This window comes from Chlorocebus sabaeus, chromosome 10 (assembly GCF_047675955.1).
Source record: "Chlorocebus sabaeus isolate Y175 chromosome 10, mChlSab1.0.hap1, whole genome shotgun sequence".
In the NCBI taxonomy this organism is placed as follows: domain Eukaryota; kingdom Metazoa; phylum Chordata; class Mammalia; order Primates; family Cercopithecidae; genus Chlorocebus; species Chlorocebus sabaeus.
The window spans coordinates 34,758,886-34,784,865 of NC_132913.1; the positions used below are offsets into that span (position 1 = coordinate 34,758,886).

General features: G+C 39.1%; 1 pseudogene; it reads right to left on the bottom strand.

Annotated features, from left to right (window-relative positions):
• The window catches only part of LOC103218284 (alpha-internexin pseudogene), a 90,389-nt pseudogene extending 64,654 nt beyond the window's left edge, over positions 1–25,735 (bottom strand).
• Between the last annotated feature and the right edge of the window lie 245 nt (positions 25,736–25,980).

Below are 25,980 nucleotides of genomic sequence, written 5' to 3' on the forward strand. Positions count from 1 at the left end.
ACCTCTAGAGGAAGGAAGGAAGGAAGGAAGGAAGGAAGGAAGGAAGGAGGGAAGGAGGGAAGGAGGGAAGGAGGGAAGGAGGGAAGGAGGGAAGGAGGGAAGGAGGGAAGGAGGGAAGGAGGGAAGGAGGGAGGGAGGGAGGGAGGGAAGGAAGGAAGGAAGGAAGGAAGGAAGGAAGAAAGAAATAGGATTCCAAAAGCAATTGATCTTGTGGAAACTTGTGAAACTTTCATTACATTAAATATTATTGAACACTATATAGAATATTATACAAAAATGAGCCAGACACAGTCCCAGTCCTCAAGGAGATGATAATATTGGAGAAATATAAACAGCAAGAAGAATGAGGGTATTTCATTTGAAGGAGGTCACTGTATACACTATATTCTACTATAATCTATGTTGATTGTTTATCGGAGAACTTCATTAGAGCTATATTCAGCAGACAAGAAGAAAACAACTAAAAAGTAATTTCATTTTGTGGTTTAGGGAGAAAAATCAGGCCACTACTCAAGAGCCATTTAGATACAGATTAGAAACGTAACTCCTAGCCCTCTTCCAACTTCAATCCCAGAAATGAACATAGGAGAAGAAGTAAGCAGAGAAATGGGGAAATTTGACAACTTAGTATATTCTTACTTAGTAGGCCACAGGGATTAGGGTAGGATCCTAAGAAAGGGGTGTTCCCAGTATAATCATGAAAGAAGACTGTCATGGATACAGCAAGAGCCTGGCTGGCCTGATCTAGAGGGAAACACAGTCGGCCACTTCCTTTACATCCTCTACATGGAAGGGAACATCTTTATATCACACAAATGATGCCAAGAAATATAATTTAGCCACAGTTATCTCCTTCATTTAAACCAGAATGTTCTCCTTGGAGGAATGATACTTAAGAGAAGTGCATTTATTTCCTTTTGCATTGGGAAAGGTGCACAAGAACTTGAGCACACAAAAGATAAAACCGAATCTTCTGCAAAACAGCAATATTATTCGGTAAAATATCTTCTCCAGGGGTATTTTTCTAACCGAGTCAAAACCATTTTCAATGTTCTTTTTTCCTATCAGTCCTTAATGACATATAGCTTAGAACTTTAAAGGCATTTAGCAACCAATCAGGGAACTAAAAAGAGAGAGAGAGAGAGACAGACAGAGAGGCAAGGAGAAAGACACAGAGAGAAAAGGAGAAGAAAAGAAACAAAGACAGCATTGTATAAAGTGCACAAGTTTAAACCTTTGGAGAGAATTCTGTTGCATTGCAAATACCTGGAAACATTGCTTTTTTTAATTGTGAAAATTCTCAACATTCTACTATAATCTTCAATTGTTTAAATCAGACACATACCTTACCACAAAACAAGTTGTAATTGGCCTTTGGCATCTCAACTGGAGTAATGCAAGGAGAGATTTTGGCAGGCATCATTTAACATTCTCCCATTATACTTTCCAGGATGTTAGTTTTATTTTCCTATTTCCTTGGATCCAAAAGGGCTTCTTTATAATTAAGGAGTAAAGATGTTTTTCTGTGCATCTTTAATTCTTTCAGTCCACTTGAAAGTCAGTAATGATGCTAAAAAATACTTCTACCATTCTGAATCTAAGTCATAAGGACTTAGCTACTGAAGAGACGACTCTCCATTGGTCATCTCCAAGGTCTCCAGCCTCATAAACTCCAGCCCGAAAATGGCAATAACCGCAGATCTAAAGGCATGTTTTCAAAAAGCTTACAAAATCTGCAGCATGATAATTATGTAATCAGATATGTGCAAGATGTCAGTGTTTGTATTGATATGATATAATACGGATTAATTATTGCTCTTTACCTCACGTGTCTACTCCACTGATTTTGAACATCCAGAGAAGTATTTGAAGAAAAATACATGAATAAGAAGCCCTAGACCCACCTCATCCTAATGCATCAGAATTTCAGGGAGTAGTGAGCACTGTGAAATATTTAAAAGCCCCACTAGTGATTCTGATGCCCTATCCAGGCTAAGAATCACAGGTCTCCCCTGGCCTTAAGGAAGTAGATCTTCTACAATATAAGAAGCAAATGAACTTCCCATCTTTCCAAGGTTCCAGGCGGGGGCGGGGTTAAGTTCTCATGGCAAAAATATCATCGACATTTCCAAGGGAAGGCACAACACAAGTGTTCTAAACAATTCTGAGATATCACTGCAAAGAAGATCACCTAAACGTTTTGTCCGGTTTTCTTTTATATTATCCTATTACATAGGTACACCCAATGCCCTCTCCAACCTTGACCATTCGTATGACTCAACAGCTCACATCCACTTCAGGTACATCATCTATTTCACAGAGCAGTGCTTTAGGTAGACAATTTGTTCAAGAATTTCACCTTGCAGATAGGTTAACTGGCAGAGAGTAGAAGAATAGAAGAATATAAAACTGTCAAATAGAATCACATTAAATTGATGAGTTCCCTGAACAGAAAGCCTATTGCACCCCTCACTATTTCCCAATCATATTAAAGAAAATTGAAGAAAAGAAATCTAGAAACAAAAAAATCAGATTTTCCAAATGTAAGACCACAAGGTAATAAGAATGTATATTGAGATGTACAGTAAACAGACGAGAGAAGGGAAGTGATTCTACAAAAAACAAACAAACGAAACAAGACAAAAAACAAACACACACTTTCTGACATCACCAATCCAAGGATATATCAATTCTCTAGTTACTTTGACAACAGAATACAAAATATTTAAGACAAAGTAATCCGCTTGCTTATTTAACAAGCATAGAAGACAGTCTTCTGTGTGCTGGGCACCGGGCTAAGCATTTGGCCAGTGTTTCATTTGACTAATGTTCAGAGAAAATCTATGAGATACTTACTCTTATTATCTCCACTTTACAAATTATGAAAATGAGGCATATAAAAAAATATGAAACTTACCAAAGACTATATAATTAGTAAGCAGCAGAGAAAAGATGCAAATCAAGGCAGTCTGGCCCCAGAATCCACGAAGTGAATCACTAAGGTCTGGGGTCTTTCATCTGTACCAAAAAGCTAAATGGTAGAGAAAGCTTATCAGTGGCTCTCCCAGCAGCTCATTTCATTTTTCCCTCCACCAAGTTAGGACATTTTCTTACCTCCCTTTTCTCCTGTCAAAGCTTATACATGTGACATTCCATTTCCTCAGGGTCTTGATGTTTACTGGTTTATAGAATAAATAGGTTCACACCAAGGAGTCAACAAATTAAAAACAGCTTAGCATGTTAGTTCCTAAAGATCACACTGGTTTCCACTTAACCACCTGCTATTAACGTTTAACTCAAAGCAGTAGTTACTATGGGAATTCTGGCCACTGATGTCCATGTGAGCACCTTTGGAGTAAAATCCATGTCTTGATCATATATGTATTTCCATCACCCAGCAGAGTGCCTGGAATAGAACTAAATGATAATGTAAGTTTATTGGCTCATAAAAACAGGTCAGGATGCTCTACACAAGGCTAGCTGGCCCACCTAATATAAGCCCTCATAGCTCCTTTGAATAGGTAGCCACATTTCAGCCATTTACAAGGAAGAGAGAGTGGACCTTGGGCCCTGAATGCCAAGAAAAGGCAAGTTTTGGTGAGGCAATACCCAGAGGAAAGATCTTGATCACAGATCATTGTTTAAGTGTGCCAGGTTGCAGGCCCAGGGAAAAATCAAATCTTGGCTCCCCAGGGAAACCTACAAGTTCAGAGAAAAAGCTTGCTAAAACCAAAGAGGCATCTAAAATGGAAAAGTGGCTTTGCAGCTTCACAGACTCACCTAGGGATATGTTTACAGAAAAATCTCAAGTAAGGCAGATTGTATTTTCCAAGATCGTACAACATGATCTCCCATTCCACATGTTCTTCTCATAATATGACACTGATGCTCTTCCCATCAAAAAGTGAACCTGTGTTTCCTCCCCTTAAATCTAGGCAGGCCTGAGACTACAATAAAAGTGAGACTGTGTAACTCCCAAGGCTAGGTCATAAGGGTGATACTACTTTTGTCTGGTGTATCTAGGACATTTGCACTTGAAACCAGGCTGAGGAAGCCAAGCAGGGACATAGAGATGCCACATGTAGGTGTTCTGGCCCATATCTCCAGCCAAGGTCTCAACTGACAGCTAGCATCCACCACCAGTCATACAAACAAGGAAGCCTTCAGGATAACTCCAGCTCCAACCACATTCTGACTCCAATTATATGAGACACTGTAAGAGAGAACCATCTAAATGGATCCAATCAAACCTCAGAACCATGACAGACAATAAAATGTTTGTTACTGTCTTAGGTCATTACATTTTGGGATGATTTGTTATGCAGCACTAGTAACTGAAACAGCCAGGAAATGGGCTCAAGAGCCACTGCCTGCTAACATGAGAATTAAACCCAAAGAAAAGTTGGGCTTTGCCCATAAAGAGAGAAAGCTACAGCAGTCCAGAAACTGGGTAGGATGGGCTGAGTCACAGCAGTCAGAAGTTCAGAAGCTGTAAAATCTCCCCTGAGAGCATGCTGAGCCTGCCCAGAGAGAAGCCACCTCACAGATGATTAGAATGTAAGTGGATAACGAGCCATTTGAATTATCTGCTCTAGTTCAAACACATGCTGTTGCCAATATGCTGTGGCAGCCAGCTAACATCTGAGCATCTTTAATTTAAATTGCATATACTTAACTTGAAATGGCATCTATACTCTGAAACTAAGAATTTACTGTACCATCATCAGATCATAGAAGAAATCATCTTTTTAGGAATTTCCTAAATTTGCCTTTTTACTGCTCTCTAATATGGTAACAGCTTAATGCCTGATGGCTCCCAAGTCAAATGTTTCAGAGTATGAGATATAACTCCTATTCCAATCAGTTTGTTAATACACATGCTGTTTCCTGTCTACATATGTGAATAGAATGATTCTCAGCAGCTTGGGTCTCATTCCCTTATAAACACCAAAACCAAAATCTATAACCTTAAACAATAGACACATTCACAAAGCCAACATGTAACTTATCAAGCTCAATCAAAGACAGCCCTTTCAAGACAAAAATGCCAAAGGAAGCTGAAAGAAAACAAGATTGTGATCGAAATTCAAGACTACACCCAATATAAAAATAATAAAATTTTAATTAGCATCTGTGGAGTTCAAAATATAGGCTCAGGATAAAAACAAAAAGCAAATCTACCCAAAAAGTGTATTAGACCTATTCACCCTGCATTCTCTATTTAAAAACAGATGGGGAGATTGTCATATGCGACTTGTTTTCAGCCCTCATCCCACTTGGCCCTTACCATATTTAACATTCCTGACCATTGAACACCCACCTCCCCAAAACTTCCTTTTCCCTTGGGTTTTGCAGCATTGCATTCCACTTCTTTTATTTCCTTCTAGGAGGCAATTGCCCTGTTTTTCTAATGGGACCAAGCCATGCTTACTTTATATGTCCAATTCTTGAGTGTGCTTCATAGATATCAGAGGTCCCAGAACTGTTCCACAAATGGCTCTATCTATGGGATACCAGTCCAGAGATTCTAGCCCAGAAGGCTGTTATGGTCATCTGTTTCAGGGGAATGGGGTCAGCAAATGAATTTTGAGACCAGCCCTATGACCAGTTAGCAGGCTAGTAGGACAAGCCATTCTCCTGTGTGTCCTGCTATTCTAGATAGCTTCAGTTTACTTGTCCTAAAACAGACTCCACCTTTCTCCACCCAGCTCTCTGTCCTGGGAGACCTGCATGGAGAGCATCATGACCACTGTCTGGCTGGCTGGGTTTGGCTAATGAGACACCTGGTAGGACAATGGAGAGACAGAAGACAAAGAGGTTGGAATATTTATCTCCTTGGCTCCTCCTTGTGGTGTCACCTCTCTCTGCCACCTTCATTCCTTAACCAAGTATCATAATTTCTCTCGTGACAGCACTCTCCAAGGGCTGTCCTGTAGAGTTCCAGACCCCTTTTTTTCCAGCCCCAGGTTACATCACTAACTTGCTTCTACCTTCGAATATAGTTTCTTCATTAAACCCTCCTCAAATGATCTCAGTTTTAGTATGCCATCTGTTTTCTGCTGGAACCCTGACTGAAACACCTGCTGTTTAGTAGCATTGTCTTTTCTTTTTTAAAAAAATAACTGTAAAATTAACTAAAACCCATTTATAATAAATGTAATAAAACTATGTTGCAAAAAAGGAAACAAAAAAGTATCCATAATACAATCACACTATTAGAATGTTGATATATTGCTTTGCAGTATTTCTGATGCATACTTAACATAGTTGTGATTAAAGCATTTATAAAATTTCACATCTTACTTTCTTCATTTAACATTACAAAATAAGCATTTTCCATTTCGCTAAATAATCTTTATAAATATCACCTTTAAAAGCTGCATAATATTCTATTAAGTGGATGTGGTACAATTCGCTTAATTTCTCTCATATTATTGAACACTTGGCATGCCCTTTTCCAACGACCTTTCCAATGCATACATTCACACATACCATCACACATATGCTTATTTCCTTACAAGCTCTCTGCTGGCTTTGCTAGGGGGCAATTTTTAAAATTTACATATGTTCCACATAACAAAATTATCTTTGCTAGGATATTACTCCTTCACCTGCAAGATCATACTCTTTGATATCTTGTAATTATTTAACCTTCCTGACCATGCTTTCCCATGAGATAATAGATTCTTTCCAATGACTGTAGATGAAATTGCTAATAGATGCCAATAACAAGTGTCCTTCTGAAGACAATCAGAAATGATTCTAGATTGTCCAAATTTTTTCCAGTGCCCATAAAACCTGGAGGCAGAGGGAAATATTTGAGGTCAAAATGGAAAAAAGAAATGAAAGCTAAGAGTAAACAAAACAGAGGTGAGCATTTAAATTACGTTAGTAGACAGTGGCACCTCAGACCCATTGCTGTCCAGTTCTGTGGACTCTGAGTCAGCAGCAGTGAGCTGATAATTATGCCACCCATACAGCTTCTCAAAGGAACCGTCTCGTACATTATCTCATTTTCTTCTCACAACAACTTTTTGAAGTAATTACAGCAAGATTTCCCACTGAATAGATAAAGAAACAAACAGAGAAGATGACCTGCCCTTGACCTACATTTCTTTGCATGAGATTTGGTTGTTGTAAATAGAAATTAGGCAGAATGAATGGGCACCCTGAAGTCGGACTGTCTCCCTACCACAGGGGAAGGTCTTCATGGGATAGCTGCTGGCTGGCACCTAGACTGCCTAGCCCAGTGAAACCTGGAGCCCCATGTTTTACTATAGACAGCCTGAAACTATAATTTCTAGCTTTCATGACTGCCAAGATATCAGTGAAATACAAGGAATATGTTCTCAGGATATACCCTCACGGCTCCTGGAAACAGGGGCCCAAAATGAGCTGTAAAGAAGGAACCTTTACCAATTATTCCTAAATAACTGTATAGATCACAGATTAATATCCACAACAAGGCACTGACTAAATGAGAAAGTAGAAAATAAATATTTGGTGCCTCTCCACTCTTTCAAACCACAGTGTGAGAACAAGAAGGGACCTTAAAAAACACTGAATTCAACCTCTTCAATCTCAGTTCCTGCTTCTCTCTCTTCCCCATCCAAATGTCCTCTCATTCCTGTAGCGTGATGTCCCAGGTCCTTCAGAAACATCGGCAGGATTTCATGATTCTCACCTAGCCATTTCCTAATTCTGCCCATGAATGGTAGAGGAGAACATATCCTTCTCACAGAGATGGATCTAACAGCCATTCTCCCTTCTTCCTGATGACAGGATTCCAGTTTGGGGAATGAACTGTGATTGTACTGGGTCATTTTCTCTTTTCATATACTCAACTTCCCAGCCTCCCTTGTGTGTGACTAATTCCACCCCCAAGAGGAAATCCCTTTGGCTCTCACTGCTTGGTTTCCTGGCTTTGACATGATATGAAGACATAAGGCTTGAAGCCATGACCACTATGTTGCAATCATGAGATGACTGTTATAAAGATAAAAGCCAATATCATGAGGATGATAATTCAGAAACACGGGGACAGCCCTTATAGATACTCTGAACAGGAGAACCATGAATCAAGTAGCCTAATTTCCAAGTCTTTATAAACAATAAATATTATTTGCTTAAAGCCATAGTTAGATAGGTTTTAATTCTTATAGCTGGATACATCCTAATTAATGTAGTCTTTCAGGTAACACATGTAATTCGACATAGGTTTCAAGGCCTCAATCCAAAAGATTGACTAAGGCATTAATGGTGGGTCCTAGGCACACTATGGCAGAGGAGGAATTTTTTGAGGAAAGACGTCACCTAAATGGCCACCACAGGTGACCCTGTACATCTTTCTCTCAGAACAGTTAAAGGCTTTTCAAAAGATGGAAAAGGAGACACACCCCCCACTATAGAAACTTATCATCACAATAATTAATATCACAACAGCCAAAAAAAAAAAAAAGCCGCCTTCTTTAACCTTCCTGGGATATACATATGCTATTTCCCTCAAAATAAAGATCTAAATCCTTATTCCCCCAAACAGGTCCTACATGAAACCTGGATGGAACATACCCCACTGCCCACACCACCACCATCAAAAGATAGATAACTCATTCCTCAAAAACTCACAGTTCTAGAGAACTCAAAATGCCTCATTATTTCTTATTAATATGCCTCACTCTTTGTTGAGTTTTTAAGTGGCCCAAACTGGAAATCTCCCGTTCCATAGTAGATGTCTCCCTTCATGAGAGGCTGATATAAAACCCATCTTCTTACCAAGTGGTTGATCTTGTAAGAATAGAGAGTTTCAGAACATTGGGAAGTGCCCATTCCAAATTTCTTCCAGTGGTCTCCCAAAACAGTGATTTTCAACTATCCAAGTGGGAACTTGACCCTTGGTTTTAGAAATACATTTTTCAGGTTCATCTTCTTACGAGGCATTTGCCCGACTTCAGGATTCTCTCACTACTTTTCATGGAATGTGGATCACTTTCCACCACTAATTATAGTGATGCCTGTGTATTTCTCAGGACAAGATTTTTGTGGTAAAGACTGTCTTTTTAATCTGCTTAGACCCATCAATACTCAGAAAAAAAGGCTTTTACTTTTTATTTAACGTCACAAGTCATCATTTTCTCCCCTACATCCTCATTTACATCTACCGTGGAGGGGAATGTGGCAAGATCTCTGAGTGCAGCCCACCCAGCAGAAAATGGAGAGACAAAGTTTTAAATATTAGTCATTCCTTGGCCTGATATTGAGGTCAAATTTCTCTGTTACTTAAACAATTTAAAAAACAGATACAACTGTTTAAGGGCTCAAGTTTTACAATCCCATTCCAAAAACAAAAGGAGTTGCGAGATGGTTTTGGATTTAGATTCCTTTGCTAATCTGCAATTTTGGAGTTATGATAAAGCCATCTGACCTTTGCATATTCAACCAGCTGTCTCCTCGCCCCGTCTCCTCGTTAAACTTATCCCCTGACTCAATACGCCTTTCTTCCTCATTTCTGCATCTGCAGACTCAAACTTCTTATCCCCTGTCATACATCTCCCCCACTTTCTTGACACCTTTACCATATGCCTTTCCTCCCACCTGGAATATCATGAAATCACATCCTTACCTCTTGACCGAAACCGAGAGCATTCTCACTGCTCTCATTTGGCTCCAGCAGCACTAGCGCTCAGACCCCTGTGAAGCAGTCATTCCTTTTGAACCCCTGGCTTGAGCTCTTATCATTCCCCAATTCCTCAGGACATATGTCTGTTTCTCCTCAGTTGCTGATGGACAAATTGCATGTGCTTCTGTATTAATCTGAAACATACAGTTGCCTGTTGTGTTTTCCTTCTGTAAAAGGTGGTGCCCATATCTTCTGATCTCTGTCACTCCCTACGTGGTTCCTAAGGGCCGTCCATCTACCAGGGACCCATTGTTTAACCTCCTAAATGTGAAGAAAAAATAGTTCAACACGCACTGAAGGCTATTTTTCCAGTTGCAAGATACATTTACTAGAAGCTAGTCATAGTCCCTCTTTCACATCCATATAATCAGTGCTTACTTAAGGTATTAATCAATAGTCATGGACAAGATACAGAGAGAAGACTGGACAAGCCTCGGCCGCATTGTTTGCTAATCAGCCAAGCAAATCTCAAAAAGTACCCATAAATAACTTCTTCCAGATGTTCTCCAATGAAATTTTTCGGAAAAAGCTAACTTAAATTGCCACTTTATGAAAACAGAACTAGCTAATATTGATGGAGAATTTATTATATATCCAGCCAAACCTACAGAGAATAAATAAATACGAGAAGGCCTCTGACTTTAATAATGACAAATTATTTGAAGAGATACTGAAAGTTTAAGGGAATTCAAATGAGAACAAACATATGATACTTCAACCTTTTGTACCTTCAGACTCTAGGACCAACCTGTGCCAGTCCACGTGTGCCAGCAGGTTCTCACTCTCTCAGGCACATTCCCTCTTGCACTGAAAATCAGAGGGATGTCCTGCAGTAACGAGCTTGCTCTCTAAGCAGACGCTCTGAGCCTCAATCCGAAAGTCAGTTCGAACCTGATGGTGGGCAGCCCTAACAGTAGTCTAATTTTGTGGATTTAATGTTGGACACAGGAATAGTTTTTACTTCCATGATTCTCAGACTTTCCTGTTCTGTTCCCACAGTGCATCCCATGCAACATTCCTGGGTCTCTTCTGAGGGAAGAAAATAACAACTCCCAGACGGGATGAATGGAAAAACAAAAGAAGACAGACTTTGCATCCCTTAGAACATCGGTGGACCACAACAGGACTTGCACTGTGTGATACTGCTCTTCAGAGCTTTATAACTTTATGCTTTCTCCAGATTGCATAGATAGCACTTGACTTTTATGTGGAAACTGCTAACTTCGTTCTCTGTGAGTTATCTGTGAGTTGAAAAAATCTCTTCTTGTTTATCTGCCCTAATTCTTCTTTCATTGTGAACACTGTAGACAAAATTAAATGAATTTATATATAAACAACAACAAAAAACTTTCCAGCTATAACAGATGGACCCAATCCATCTCAGTAGATAATATCTCATAAATAATTCATCACCATTGCTTTAACCTGAGCCTTTTGTATTTTGCACATCTAAGTAAATAACCATTAGTAAGCTTTATGCATTGCACTGTGTAAATTATCTTGTGTCTGTCATAATCGAGAGAATAGTACTGATATTTTTGGGGAAAGGTCTCTTCTAATTATTTCTTTGCTGAATCTTTTCTCCAGCTGTAGGTTATCAAATAGAACTAGATTCAACTCCAAACCTGATCTGAGGTTTTTCTTTAATATTTACAAATCGAGCATCTGTCTTACTTTGACACCTTAACAAATTAAAGGAATTTTATGTTTTCCATAGGCAATATGAATACTTTATATGTTTGACAGAAGAGTTAATTGTAATAAATGCTTACAGCACAATCCTAAGGAGATACCTGAGTTTTCAAATACAGTCCTCTGTCCCTTTAGAAATATAGTTCAAACCAACAATCCTGTTTACCTGGTGTAGGTACAAAACAAAACAAGACTTCTAGAGCAGGCTTGCCTTTACTCTGCAGTTGAATAAGGAAGTGATTGGCTCTCAATAATTCCAGACCCAGTTTCAGCTATCCAAGGCAGTAGATATGCCTTTGTTAACACAGATTTTTTTTTTTTTTCCCCACAGATGCACTGTGAAGCAAGGTGTCAAATTCCAAGAATATTATAGTAATGGAGTCACTTAGGATGAAAAAAATGAGATGAGAGGTAGTTGAGAAGATGTTCATGTTGTGCTGTTGGGGCTAGCACCCACTCATGGCAGAATGGAGATATGAGATGGGAGGCCTTTGACTCCCCTTCTCTCTGTTTCTCCAATTCCTTCCCCTGTGCCTATGGTATCAGGCATTTCTGCAAGCTGCTGACAATAACACCCATGCCCCAGCCTTGCCACTTCCGTACCTCCCCTGTGTCTCACTTCCTCTAAGGCAGCTAGGTCATGCTAGTTAATCATTAATCAGTTCCTACTGCAGAGTTAGTGACTGCTCATTCTTCATGCATTAGACCTCAGAGATAACCTTCTTCCATCTTGGGGTTCCTTTCATTCATGGAAATGAGGAACACAGGAAAAGACATGGTGATCTCCCCAGAGAGTCCAGAGAGGGTACTGGTAATGCCACCTTGGCCCAGGTGACACATTCTGACATCTCATCATTTGTGTTTTAAATTAAAGCTATGTTGGACATGGACTGTGGAACAGAACCTGGTCATTACAGTTTCTTTTAAAGCCATGAGGATAAGATACACAGAAATGTTATATATGTAATGTATATAAATATGACTGGGCTAAATAATAAGAAATTATTACAAAAGACCAAATAAAAGTCAACAAGAAGGTGAAAGAAGAGGGACAGGTCTCTGAATTACCCTGGAGCAAATGAATAAAGTTTTAAAAATGTAAATGTCAAGAGGAAAAAAACACAACCATTTTAAAGTGGGTTGACTTTTGCCCCAGTTCTGAACCATGTTGATAAATAAAATAAAAGTAGCTAATTAGCATGAGTCGAGCCTTAACAGCATACCACCCTATGAGTCATTTTATGGTGTTTTTAACAAGTAAGGTCATTAATACAAGATAGCACAAACCAAATAAATAATTTAGACACAAGCCTACTGCAAACGTTTTGGGGTTCCTTTGTATGACCTTTGAAGGAAAGGGCCCCTTGGCATGATAGAATACCAGCGAGAGTGAAGTCAGCTGGAAACTTTCTTCCCATTCTGAAAAGGGAAGTAACACTGTGGGTCAGATCCAAGTCCAAGGTGAAGAGAGGAATGGGATTGCCAATACTATTCACTCACCCCTTCTCCTCTTCCCTTCCCTCACCCCCAGGCTTAACTGCAGAGTTCAAAGTCTTGTGTCTAACCAGGAGGGGCTTTTGTCTGCTCCTCACTTAGGGCACTGGCAGGAAAGAAGTACCACTGTGCCTATGCAATCACAATGCAAAATTGTCTATAAACGGCAGAACTTAATGAAGTGTCTTGGGCTCAGCTTGAAAACTTAACTAAATGATAATGATTGTGAATGAGTTAACTTTTACCCATTGTCACTGCGACATGGCAGTTTAAGTCACACTGTGGAGTCAGATAGATCCATGTTCTAATCCAAGTTATAGTCATTCATTAGAATCCTGGGCCTCAGTTTTCACATCTGTAAAATGAATATACTAATAGCATCTCCCTTATAGGACTGAATTTTTTTTTTTTTTTTTTTTTTTTGACACATGGTCTCACTGTGTCACCCAGGCTGGAGTGTAGTGGTGTGAACATGGCTCACTGTGCAGCCTCAGGACCCTGGGCTCAAGCAATCCTCCTGCCTCAGTCTCCCAAACTTCTGGGACTATAGGCATGAGCCATGTGTCCAACTTAAGGATTAATAAGACAATGATTCTCAAGCACTTAGCCCAAAGCTAGCCTGACATATACTATGAGTTCAAAAAATTCCTAATTTTTTTCTGTTAATATTATCATTACGTTATTATTATAAAGGCAGCAGACCATCATGAGAATACGTACCTTGGTTGTCAGGCACGTTTTTCTAGAAAGTGGCAAAAAAGTGACAAATACCTTCATTTCTAAAGTCACCCTGATCCAAACAAAATTAAGTGGGACAAAGGCCAATGGGCGAAATGGTCAATAAAGCAAAGAGGCCAAGGATTTTATCACAGAGATGATCAGAGGCCAGATTTGAGTATCTTGTTTAAGCCTCATAGGTAAACATAACTGCCTGTCAAAAATGTCTTCAGCATTTCATTCCAAGAAGTATAGCTTACATTAAAAACTGCACAATTACTACAACTCTGAAAGATGTTACTATTTAGAGAAACTGGGTAAAGAGATCACAGGATCTCTGTGTATCATTTCTCACAACTACATGTGAATATACAATTACTTCAACATAAAATGTTAAAAAGAAAACTACACTACTTCAAAATGCTTGACCCAGAACATGGGATCATAGAATGTTTTATTCAAAAGGGATCTGGAAGAAACCATATGGCCCAGTCATTTTTTTTGACGGATTAGAAACTGGGAACTAGAAATACTCAGCTTTTTAGCTACTAGTAGCTTCTAATCAGAGCTTGTTTCACAGCCCAATGTTGCTTCTCCATACATTAGTATGTGCTGTGTGCTTAATATAGGCACAGCCCCTTGACAGAAGCAAAGCAGTTGTATGCCATCATCCCTAATTCACACATAAGAGAAGAGAGGTATCGGGTTGGTGCAAAAGTAATTGTGCTTTTTCCCATTAAAAGTAATAGCAAAAACCGCGATTACTTTTACACCAACCTAATACAACTCTAGAGGGTAATTTTAAAAGTGTATGGTTCTGCATTTTTACCTGGTTCTAGTATATGGCATATAATAGTTTCCTAGGGCTTCCATAACAAAGTACGACAAACTGGGAGGCTTAAAACAACAGAAATTGGCCGGGCCTGGTGGCTCATGCCTGTAATCCCAGTAGTTCGGAGGCCAAAGGCGGGTGGATCACTTGAGCTCAGGAGTTCAAGACCAGCCTGGGCAACATGGCAAAACCCTGTCTCTACAAAAAAAATATAAAAATTACCTGGGTGTGCTGGCAAGCACCTGTAGTCTCAGCTTGTCAGGAGACTGAGGTGGGAGGATCACTTTAACCCAGGGTGCAGAGGTTGCAGTGAGCTGAGATCATGCAACTATACTCCAGCCTGGGCAAAAGAGTGAGACCCTGTCTTTAAAAAAATAATAAAATAAAATAAAAGAGAAAGAAAGAAAAAGAAAAAAAGAAAGAAATTGATTGTCTCACAGTTCTAGAGGCTAGAAGCTCAAAATCAAGGTGCTGGCAGGGTCATGCTGACTCCAGCCTATTGGAGAATCATTTCTTGTATTATCCCAGTTGCTGGGTGCCTCAGGTGTTCCTCAGCTGGTAGAAGCATCACTCCAATCCTTCATCTTCACTGGCATTCTCCCTGAATCTTTACATCATCTTCTCTCTCTGCCTGCCTGTCTCTGTGTCCAAATTTCCCCTTTCATAAAGACATCAGTCGTAGTGGATTAGAGGTCACCCTAATGACCTCACTTTAAATTGATTATCTCTGTCAAGACTCTATTTTGAAATGAGGTTACATTCTTAGGTACCAGAGTTAGCCCTTCAACATATCTTTCTGGTGGACATAACTCAACCCATAACACACATTAGTTGCACAATAAATATCAGACCACTCGACCACTCACTGACTAATAAAGGAAGAAAAGTTATTGACATTACAAGCCAAGGAAACCACAGGTACCAAGTCACAGAGATATGGAACAGATTATTGGATTCAGGAGTCTATAAGAGAGTAGTTTGGAGGGAGCTTAATATAGAAAAGAGAACAGAGATGGCAGAGAGATAGGCAGTGACCACTCCTGAAGAGCTGGGTGGAAGCTTGGACGTAACTCTGCAGGCAGCCCTTTGTTTCAGAGTTGCTCATTAAACTAAAAGTGAAAACTAAGTAAGACACAGTGCCTGCCCTCAAGGGCCTCGTTGTCATGCAGAGGAGATCATATACGAGCAAATCATTTCAGTTCAGTATGTGTCCTTAAGGGCAGAAATAGTGTAATATCCATGGTGTCTTTGGATATTACATAACCTGCAGCAGATAGTGAGTAATCGTTTGCTGAATAATTTTGATGTGAAATGTGTTTTCTATTATTGCAGATATAGTAATAAAAATAATAAAGGTAACAGTAACTAGCATTTGACAAGCACTATGATAAGCCTTTTGATGCATTATCTCATTTAATCCTCACCACAATGCTCTGAGTTGTATACTGTTGTTAACCTCACTCTACAGATGAAGAAAGCAGGCGTAGAGAGTTACCCAAGGTCACAGATCTGGAAAGAGGCAGAGTTGGGACTTGAACTCAAATCCACATGACTCCTAACCCTTGAATCTTATTTCTTATACTAAGAGTTAAATTGGCAAGATTTCCAATTATTTTTCGTTTGTGTTCCAATTCTAGGGTTAATGGTTAGTTTTTTAAGTAAATCATCATCCTTTCACCACAGGGGGTAAAGCCTATAAAAATGCTGATTGAGTGAAATTCAACAGCAGTGTGTTTGTCAATGGCCATTAATCAATCTACAATCAATGTGTAAACACTTTGTTAAACAATTAACGTGTTGGAAAATGTGTAAACAAGACAATTTCAGCTAAGGCAGATATTAGCCAATAGTTAGGTCACAGCACAACATTGTAGCTCAAAAGACCAGCACGCCACCCTTCATTTAATTATTTTTGTAACATATCTATTGTATATGTAATGAACTTCCCTAGAAATCAGCCCCCTGGGACCCTCAGGTAATTGAGAATCGTTCCTTTCTGCCTGATTCACCAAACAATCAGTCTCACTAATAATAAAAAGAAGATCTAGTAGGGAGTGCAATTGTAAGACAGCAGGTTACAAATAAACAATTAATAAAACTGTTTTGGATTCAACTATGTCATTTGTTTTTGATGCCATAGTAATTTTGGAAGGGAGCAGAATGATCCTCAGGGTCTTACTAGGCTTTGGGAACCTGTGAACCACCTTTCACCTGTCTGCCTATGCTCATATGAACATACACATTAGGAAGAGGAATCCACATCTTTATCACATTCTTATTAGCATCCATCACTCATAAAAGATTGAAAATCTCCCCTCCCCACCAGCCCCAGCTTAATGCAAATGGACAAACTAAGGCTCAGAGATATCAAGACAGCTACACAACGCCACGCAGTTGTTTATGAAAATTCTGGGACAAGAACCCTTGGCCTCCCAGCCTGAAACTCCATCTCCTATAACAAAATTTTAATAAACTCTGGACCTGACAACATGAATGTGGCCCATAAACAACTGCAGAATAAAATCAATGTCTAGAAGAAGCAAACATCTCCCTACCGCTCCACATTGCAGTCTGATACCTCCAATAGCACCACTTTAAGTCATATATTTAAAGGTAAATGCTCACAGCCTAACAAACATTTGTTTATACTTCAAAAGAAATTCATTTTTCAAATACTCTCATGGCATTATATTTCAATGGGATGTAAAAGTGACTTCCCTTTCCTCCCTCCGTGTCTCCGCCACTGCCTCCTCCCCCGCTGCCATGATTGGACGCATCCTCCAGCAGCAATAATAGGATCGCCTTCCCTACTAAGAAGCCTGCTGTTATTTGGAATGTAATTGCCCAGCACCCCACAGAGAATGCATTCTCTCAAGCTCCAGCAAAGCTTTTCCATTGAGACCAGGCAGAGTACACTGAAGGCTAATTTGGAGGATGTTAAGAAAATGTTAAAATAATGAACTTTAGTTTTTCAAATGAAAATAGAAACCCTCCAAATTAAGGACTTGACTCTCAACTCTATTTTCTTATTACCCCTGGACTAGAGTTACATTTCTTCAGCTCAGTTGATGCATATGTGGGATTCTGAATGGGATCTAAACATGAAATCCATCTGATTCACTAAGAATCTTCCTGACACATGACTAGGGTTTCTAATTCCCACCAAACCCCAAACACACAACTCTTCCATGCAGCTTCAGCCCTCACTTCCAATTTTCCTAAATGCAGTGTTTGGCAGTTTCAAGATAGTGAAGGAAACACAGAAGTCACGTCTCTGGTTTCACCAGGCCCAACATTGGCCTGAGGGATTAAAACAACTTTCAGTAACTGGAGACCATCTTGTTCACCATGAGGGGCTTTGCTCTAACTTGTCTTTCCCAACACAATTTCATGAGTTTTACCCATTGCCAGGTTACTTTTACTTGATTATGTTGGACTAATATAGCAAGAAATCCACTCTTACTTCTGGCAGTGCCAAGTACCTATGACTGTTACTTAAATGCTGCAAATTGACAGGAGGATGTTCTATATGTTTGTATTTTAAGTGATAAGGAAATATATGTGCTGTTTGCTGCCATGACAGTGAGGGAGTTTTGATGACATAAATGTCTCCAGAAAGATGAGTGAATTGGCCCTTTCAGAGAACAAGGCTGCCAAGAAACTGAAGGGGTGGAGGTGGTGTCAGCATGGGGGAACACAGTCTGGCCTGTAAGTTAGACAAATCACATTCTTTATAACTATACTTTAGACATTGGTTTTTATATTAAAATGGACAGATATGATATTCGATTAATATGCCTCACCTTTATCTCCTTTGGTTCAAATTAACCCTCTGTTTAAAAGCTCTGAGCGCCACTAAAAATAAATTTAACAAATTATTTGAAAGTTCTTAATTCTGATTGGAATCAAATCATTGTGCTTTTTTTTACTGTAAGCATCAAAATATGTTTAAAGGGCTTTAAACATATTTAAATACGTTTAAATATTTAAATATGTTTAAAGGGATATTTAAACATCCTTTTAAAGGGATTTATTTATTTATTTATTTATTTATTTATTTATTTATTGAGGTAGGGAGTTAATTTGTTGAAGAGTGTCCTTTTCAAAATAACGGAAAAATCTTTATACCGCTGGGCACCAAAATCTCATTTCACAGTCACAAGACCAGAACCAACATTAGGATTTTCCATCTTCAAATTTTCTTGTTTTCTTGGATAACTTAATTGGCACCTAGCAATTGAGAAATCAGTAATTCATTCCCACATATTTACTGAGCACCTACAAAGTACCTGACCATAGTGGAAAATAAACAAAGCCTTCCTCACTGAACTGGCTTAAGGGATAATAAGCAAATGTATAAGGGCTGCATTGTCATAGGTACTGCTATGAATACACATGTCAAGCAGCCTAGGGGATAGACAGGGACAGATGCTGTCAGTTAACAGAGGTTGATCCTCTCTGAAGAAATGACTTCTAAGTAAGGACTGTATGTGTGAAACAGCAATGCCATATGAACAACTGAAGAAGAGCAATTCAGGCAAGGGGAACACATGGAAAACAAAGGCAAAGGTCCTTGGATAAGAAGCCTCCCATGTTACCCATGTACCTGAGCCACAGGGAGCTTGGGTGCTAGAAACAATGTCAGAGATGCAGCCGGGAGCCCCATGTTGCTTCTTATGGTCCATTGTGATGGGTTTAATTCTATTGTTATGGGAAGCTATTGATGTATTGAGTAAAGGAGTGACCTGATTATTTATATTTTAAGGGAATGTTCCAACCAATAGCAATTTATATCTATTCTCATTGTCTTCTATGTTTATCATTTATCTTCAGCTCACAAATTCCACTGATTCTTCTTCACATGGCCATCCTTTTGTTTTCATCCTAGAACTACATTTCCTTGTACATGGACCATTACAGTACACTTCCAGCTGGTATCTCTGCCCCTAGTTTCTCCAAGATCCAATTCATTTAGTAGAAGTGCTAAATTGATCTTCCAAAAATACAAACCCATCCATGCTGTTTTCTGGCTTTAGAAAAGGAAGCCATTGGCTCCCTACTGGCTATAAGAAAAAGCTCAAATTTCTCATTCTGTCATCAAGAACTTCACAATATGGTCCCAACATTATCACCACTAAGGCAAAAAAAAAAAAAAAATAAAATGAAATAAAATAAAATAAACTGATCTCGGCATGAAACATTCTTGATTCACAGTCACATATCTCCAAGATTGGGATGCTTTATTCCTTTATATCAGCCATATATATGACTTGTCCTTCTGGTCATAATTCAAAGACCACCTTCTCCTCTCAGGCCCTTCTCAATGATTCCAGCTCAGAATGTCTACAGTGCATGCATCCAGCAGCACACAGTTTGATATTTTTTTAAGACTAGTCAAGTGCAGTAGTGAGAAGTGAAGAAAGTGGAACAAGGAATTTGATCCATAACTGACTGTGAAAAATCAATTGCGATAACTCACTACCTTAGGACTAGCCTAACACATATTTTTATATTCCACCTTGAAATATCATGTACCTGCTTTATATAATCTATATGATATCTTCACACTAAAACTGTAAGTTTCCAGGGGCCTTAAGACTGCAGTAGCCAACTCAGTGGCCTTGCATACACGGTACAGAGTTGATCTTCAGGCAATGCTTAGAATCATAGGCCTTTTAAACAAAAGAAAAGTTAGAGCTTTTCCAGTACTAGTCTCTCATTTCGTGGGTAAGAAAATTAAGATCCTTGGATGCGAAGGGCTTTGCTCAGGGCTACACAGCTACTTAATTGCATAAAAAGAACTCAAGTACAAGTCTCCTGACTCTTTCCAAGACTTCATGCTGACTGGATCAAAGAATCAATTCCAATAACTTGTCTGACTACTACCACATCCTAGCCATTAGGACTGTAAGTTTCCATTTCTTCTAACACTTTTTTCTTTTTCTCTTTTTTTATTTTTGTTAAACCACAACACTGCTATAAAGTGATCAGATGACCTCTACCAATTATGAAAAGCATAATTATGATCCTCAGTTACAAATAAGAGAAATAAGCTCTGGATAGCTTTAGCAAAAGGAAACCATTTAGAAAGGTAGAAGAGGGCTGGCAGAAATGAAGAGGGGCTTGAGAATGGAAGGATACACTCCATAGGGCTGGGAGGCAGACTCTGTAGGCATCAGCACAGAGCAAGTCTGAGCAGCCCAGCCCTACTATGGTGAACTGTCCTAGTGCCACATGTTCAGCATTCAAAGACCCCCACCCACCCACAAAGTGACAGATTGGTCAAGTCTAGGTACCTAGAAGATAGGGAGAGAAAAAGTCCAGACCCTTCAGCTTCTGTAATGGACAGCAGGTACCACAAGTAACATTTCCACCAAGACCACTCATGGAGGAGATTAATCATCCCAAAAGAAATTGTGTGCTGTCATGAAGGGGGAATGACAGGAAGTCAAAATCTCAAATGTCTACGGCATCAAACATCTCTACTGAGATCAGAGCAAAATGTCAACTCCTCGATTCCATTTCTGCTTAGAATGATAGCATAGTGCAGGGAGAGAGTGAGGGAATGAAGGAATGGGACAAGCAGGGAGGTTAGGCTGCCTTGGAAGGAGATCCACCATTTGCTTAAAATGGTCAGAATCATTTCATCTCCGATGAAACGCCAAAGCATACATATAATTATCGCCAATTACTCCTGATTTTCACACAGGGAAACTGACTTAGAGTGCTGGCTATAACCAAAGGGAGGTGAGAATCAGAAGCCTCCCAGGAGGTATACTGGGATGCAAATGCTTACAGGCCTGTGTTGATTTCTTAGGCCCTGAGTGATCTATATTTGATTACTATTAATAATGATAATAAAAGATTATTTTGCCTTACTATATATGCCTGCAATTTACTGGGGACATTATGTACATTATCTCACTTGTTCCTTGGGAAAAATCATATAAATCAGTATTTTTTTTTGCTTTGTGGTCAGAAAAACTGAGGCTCAGAGAGTACAAGTCAGAATTTGAACTTAGATCTATTTGACTTCAAAGCTTCTGTGCTTTCTGTCATGCTAACTACAAAAACAGGGGACCTGGAGTCAGAATATTTGAATGCAAGTCACAGCTCTAGCAGTCACAGGGCTGTAGCTTTGGGTAAACCATTTTAATTTCTCTGTGCCTTGGTGGCTTCACCCAGAAAACAGGGATAACTGATAATTACTGGTTGTTCTCCCTTATAAGACTGTTAAGAGCAACACGTGAGAAAGGGTCTTGAAAACTAAACCTATAAAATGCTATTCAAATAAATCTTAGTAATTATCATTATTATGATATATAAGACAACTGGAGACAAGCAAAATACAGGCTTAGGCACAGAAAATAATCCAGCCGTGTGTGGAATGCTGCTGAGGCAGAAAACGGGATGCCAGAATGTAGCTTTGCTCTGACCCACTCTACCTGCACAGGAGAAGGAGGAGCAAGAACTACCTTGAAAGACTGTACCCAATAGGATCTGAAATGTAGGATATACTTTTGCAGCTGCCTTGCTGTTACAGAAATGAATGAAACAAAATCATTGACTTCAAAGACAATCTCATTACTCTTGATACATTGGCTGCCTAACAACATTTTGGAACTGCTAGAGGAGGCAAAGTTACATTTATATAACTTTAAAACTGTCAGAAAAGTAGGGAGTAAAATTAAGTTTGCTCCTTTTTACAACTACAGGTAGAGGTAAATTGCATGGCTAGATGAAGGGGAAGGCATGTGACAGCTCTAATATTACAAATGAATATCCTTATGAGCACTGAAAGTCTGTGTACAGAGAGTAATTTTTCTCCCATTTGGTAGGATTATAGAAAACTGATGCATTGCAGATCAGAGCCAAAAGAGAAAAGTGGAACAAGCAACAGTATGAAAACCACTCAATAGGAGTACAAATGCAAGAAAAGATGCATTTATTTTAATGTAAAGACATTTCTGTTTGAAGGAGACACAAAAATGGGAACATCCAAACTGGTGTTTACATAGAATTACTTCTAATTTACACATCATGAGTCTTCCTGTTTTTCATGGGGGTTTATGAATCTTGATCATAACATGAGCGTTTATCTATAAATATTGCACAGCATGCATTTAAATACACCCTCTAAACACCAAAATCTATATCTGTAGCCATTTGCCCCCTTCTCTCTAATTACAATGAAGAAATGTCTCTTTCCTTTCAAAGACTAAAACTTACACATAGACCCAGGATCCCAAATTCTCCAACCCTGCAGAAACCCTGTCAATTAGCCCGTCTTTCTCCAGCATCATCAGTCTTCAAGTTCCTCTCCACCATCACTCAAATATGCATAACTAAGTATCTCTCACGTGGGAGTCTGGGGAAAATATGGACCCCATGTCATCTTTCAGCTATTGTCCTTTCCCTCCAGGATCCTGTATAGCCAAGAATCTCAAAAATTAGACATTTGGCCTCAACTTCTTGACCCTTCATGCCCTCTGCAATCATTTCCAATCAGGCATCTGCCCACACTAAAAATCATCCTCAATAAAATCATTCACATGATTTGATTGAATGGGACTTTTTTCATGCTCTGTTATTCTCAGTATTTCAGCAGCATCCAACACATGTGACCATTTGCTTCTTTCTTTATCTTGGCTTTCTTAGCAGTGTACCCTGCACCTTCCTGCCACTGCCCCCAGTTTTGGCATTTTTACTTATTCCTATTGCTTTAAATTCCAAATACATGAAATAGTTTCCAAATTTCTATGTTCAGCCCAGCCTCTTCTTCAAGGCTTTAGAGCTGTATACCCAACTAATACTTGATGTTTCTCCTTGATTTTTTACAGGTATCTTAAAATAGTCCAAAGTCAACTTCTGCTATCACCTCCAACCTTGTATCAGCCAGTCTTTCAATGGACCCCATTTGTATTAGTCTGTTTTCACCCTGCTGGTAAAGACATACCTGAGATTGGGTAATTTATAAAGGAAAGAGGTTTAATGGACTCACAGTTCCACATGACTGGGGAGGCCTCACAATCATGGCAGAAGATGAAGGAAGAGCAAAGCGATGTCTTACATGGTGGCAGGCAAAAAGAGTTTGAGACTTACTCGGTATCATGAGAACAACACAGGAAAGACCCACCCCATGATTCAGTTACCTCCCACTGGGTTCCCCCCATGATATGTGGGAATTATAGGAGCTACAGTTCAAGATGAGATTTGGATGAGGACACAGCCAAACCATATCATCATCTCAGCATTTAAGTTATATCATATATAACCTATTGTCCATGCCAGTGTCCTCAGAGTTGACCTTAACTCAAGAGATCCCACATCTAGTCTGTGGATTGTGTCTCCAGAATACAGCTCATTTCTCTCAACAACTGCTAACAATCAAGCTTAAGTTATTAGCATCCTTTACCTGGCCAGCTATAATGACATCCTAATTGATCTCTCACTTTCATCTTCAATCCTTTCTATACATGAGGATGCATGCTTTAAAACAAAACAAAACAAAAAAAAACTTGTTTTAGAGATGGTGTCTCACTCTGTCGCCTAGGCTGGAGTGCAGTGGCTATTCACAGGCGCAATCATAGTGCACTCCAGCCTCAAACTCCTGGGCTGAAGCGATCCCCTTGCCTTTGCCTCCTGAGTAACTAGGACTACAGGTGCTTGCCATTGTGCCAGCCAGCAGATGTATGCTTTTAAACGTTCCTCTGATCATGCTTAATTGCACTCAGAATAAAACTTTTGCACACCAATAGGCTCTATATACTCTGGTAATTCCTACCTCTTTGTCCTTATCTTAAGCCATTCTCATTCTCTATTACTCTAATCTTCTTTCCCTTGTCCAGCCAGGACATTCATATGTGTGTTCTAAGTCCTGAAATGCATTTCATCCAGCTCACTCCCACTCATCCTTTAAGCTGCAAGTCAAAATTCACATCTATAAGGAAGGCTTCTCTGAGCCTGTCCACAATCTAAATTAAAACACCCATTATATTTTTCTGTTGTACCCTTCACATCTCCTAAATAGCATGCACCACTGTTTGCCACCATGTGTTAGCGCAAATGTTCATTTATTCCCTCTTCCCTTGCCTCTTTGTTCTATATGGGCAGAAACTGCATTGTGCTCATCACTGTACCTTCACTGCCAGTACAGAACACCAGACGGTGTTGCATAAGAATTTTCTGAACCAATAAATGTACCAAGGTTGATTTTCCTTAAAATATAGTTAACACTATAGGTGGGATACCTGAGTTCTAGCTGCTTTCTAAGGATTTAGGAAAATGTTGAAGTCCTGGAAGAAAAATGATTGATTCAAAAGTATTATAATAAGAATAGTAATTAATACTTATCACATTACTATACTAAGAAGAATAGTAATTAATACTATTCTTATTACATGTGTAATTGAGAAATGTGCTCAATTACCTTTCTACAGAACACAATAATGTGTATTAGGTGACTACAGTTTCATTCAACTCTTACATCATTACACACAAATTGTACAGTCATGTGTCACTTCATGATAGGAATACGTTCTAAGAAATGTACATTAAGTGATTTCATCATTGCACAAATATCACAGAGTATACTTATACCAACTTAGATGGTATGGCCTAGCACACACCTAGGTTATATGATACAGCCTATTGTTGCTAGGCTACAAACCTGTACAGCAAGTTATTGTACGGAATACTGTAGGCAATTGTAATACAAAGGTAAGTACTTGTATATCTAAGCATATCAAACAAAGAAAACGTACAGTAAAAATGTGGTATACAAGATTTTAAAAAATGGTACTCCTATATGGTGCACTTAACATAAATGGAGCTTGCAGGACTGGAAGTTGCTCTGGGTGGGTCAGTGAGTCAGGGGTGAGTGAATGTGAAGGTCTAGGACATTACTGTACACTACAGTAGACTTTATAAACACTGTATAATTATGCTGCACTAAATTTATCTTTGAAATTTTTTCTTTCTCCAGTAATAAGTTAACCTTAGCTTACTATAACTTTTTATAAACTTTAAGCTGTTATAAACTTTAAATTTTTAAAACTCTTGGAATAATCCTTAGCTTAAAACACAAGTACATTCTACAGCTGTACAAAAGTATTTTCTTTTTTTAGATCTTTATCCTATAAGCTTTTTTCTATTAATCTTTTTTTTTACCTTTTAAACTTTTTTGTTAAAAACTAAGACAAACACACATTAAGCTAGGCCTACACAGGGTCAAGATTATCAATATTACTGTCTTCCACCTCTGCATCTTGTCCCACTGGAAGGTCTTCAGGGGCAATAACATACATGGAACTCTCATGTTCCATGATTTCAATGCCTTCTTCTGGAATACTTTCTGAAGGACCTGAGATCCTCTCTAATCCAGCATCTTTACCAGCAACACCTCTTCCTCATGTCCACAGACAGCTGTACCAAGGGTAGAGAGCTACCCTGGTCTTTGGCTATCACTGTGTGTAAATTTGTCCCAAAGGTTACAATATGCAAATCCCAGAGAGAAGCAATCTGAGATAGCCCTGCCTTCAGCATGCTTGGGAGAACAAATATCACGTGA